The sequence below is a fragment of the Geospiza fortis genome, unplaced genomic scaffold (genome assembly GCF_000277835.1).
Source record: "Geospiza fortis unplaced genomic scaffold, GeoFor_1.0 scaffold274, whole genome shotgun sequence".
Classification (NCBI taxonomy): Eukaryota; Metazoa; Chordata; class Aves; order Passeriformes; family Thraupidae; genus Geospiza; species Geospiza fortis.
The window spans coordinates 182,378-184,511 of record NW_005054485.1 but is presented as its reverse complement, the minus strand read 5'-3'; positions in this window follow the sequence as shown (position 1 = coordinate 184,511).

Sequence of the window (2,134 nt, the reverse complement as noted above, 5' to 3'; positions counted from 1 at the left end):
CCCCTCGGTGCTCGCCGCCGAGCAGGCTGGCAGCGCTCTCCGAACCCCGCGGAGGGGTGCGTGTGTCTGCCTGCGTGTCCCCCACCCCATCCCCGGCTGTCTCCAGCAACCAGGTGTCCTTGGGCTTTGCCGTGGGGGGAAGGAGGGGTGGCTGCCAGCCCGCTGTTGCATTTTGCAATTGGTTCCTTGCCTCTCCTCGGGAGTCAGTGTGTGTGCCAAGGGAAATCTCTGCAACCACGGCTTCCTGCAAAAGGGGGAGGGTGTGGGAGAGCGTTCTGCATCCTCTGTTCTGAGTCCTTCCCGGAGATGCCCTCTCATTCCCTAGGTCCTGGAACGAGTTGGAGAGGCAAGGAAGAAGACAGGGAAGAAGAAGACTTTCTCCTCCCTCTTGCTTCGCCTCGGATTAACTGTGGCCGGAGAAGAACCTGTGCTCTCGCTATCCAGGTTGGGGGGGCGAGGCCGGAGGGGAGAGACAGAGAGGGGCGGGATGGGGAAAAAGAGGAAAGTCGTCTCCCTGCGATTGCCGCTGAAGGACGCGAGCGCAGCTATCCGTTGTCCAGCCCGGATTCGGAACGGCATCTGAAGGTGAGAAGGAAGGAGCTGTGTACGGTGCGAACGCTGCGTGGCAAAGCAGACAACATCCACTCCAGAGCACCGGTGCCCACCTTTAGGGATGCCGACAGCCGGCTTGGCCGCCGGGAGGGGGGGGGAGCCCGGGATGGGGAGCAGCGGCGCCTCCCGGGGAGACGCTGGCACGGCCCGTGGGCGACGTCGTCTGAAGGTCAGGAAGGACGCCGGGGCCGCACCTGGCCCCGCGCAGAAAGGCATGCAGATCCTGCCGGCACGACAGGCCAGCCAGTCCCTGCCGGGGCAGCGACGCCGACCATCGGGGTTCCGCAGTCTGAAAGCTTTCAGATGCCGATGCGGGAGTGCATGTTTCTACACTGAGGGCAGTGTCTACTGCCTGGGTCTGCCTCAGTGCCCCGTGCCTGTGAGTGTTTCAAAGGCATTTGGATAATGCCCTTTATAACATCTTTCAATTTTCTATCATCCTGAAGTGATCAGACAATTGGACTAGATTATCTTTTTAGTTCTCTTCCCCTGAACTGTTTGGTTCTATTCTGTAGCCTCCCAGAAAACCACTTTTGCAGCTGACGCTAATGTTAGTCTAAGAACTAACCTGGGTAAGCATGTGCTGCACTTTTTCTAACAAATTTCAGAGAGGAAAAACTAATACCAAGACAGGGTGGAAAACCCTCTTATTTCATACCTTAACTCACCCCCAGAAATTACCATTCAAAAGGCATAATGCAGTAGTTTTGATGCTTTTTCATACATAACATAGGAGTGTGTCAGCATAGATTACTGTGCTCAAGAAATTAACCTGGGAGCCTGCTGGAGCTGTGTGCCTGGGTTTCTGTGCTATTAACACAGTGTTTCCAGATCTGTGGTGCCTCCCCAAGTGTCTATATGACTTTGAGCAGGGTTTATATTTTGGGTCTGTCATATCACACCCCACATTCCTTTTTCATCATATGATTGCTCTTAGAGAGAAGGACAGTGTCCCCCACCCCAGACTACCAAACCTCCATACACACCTTGCTCTTGTATCTCAGAGTCTGGTAAGGAACAATACAAATACCCTCAAACAGAAGGATCAGAAAAGTGTAAGGTAATAGTTAGAACATCCAGTTGCCTAAAATCAGCTTTCTTCTTCCTATTTTGGGAATCCTGGACCATGCTACATCAAGAAACTCCTGCAGCAGCTGAGGGTCAGCATAGCCAAGTGGGGTTGCTGAGAAATGTTCCTGTTTATAGGCTCATTACAAGCTTTGCAATAGCGAATGTCCTCCCTTCTGTGCAGAGCAAAGTGATGTCATCCACAGGGATTTCAGAAGCCAGACAAAACAATAGGGACATCCAGAAGTCCCTGAGAGATCCTTGAGCTTCTTGTTGACCTGTTTAGAACTGCTGGTCTGTTTCCAGAGCCAGCTGACTCTCCAAGGGTCATGTACCTGTGGTTCTGTTTCCAAACTGCACCCACCTTTTCCAGATTACACAGCTGACACAGAAAATCATGATACATGAGACAGTGAAACATATCTCTTAACACTGACTACCTCACAGTTCCTTC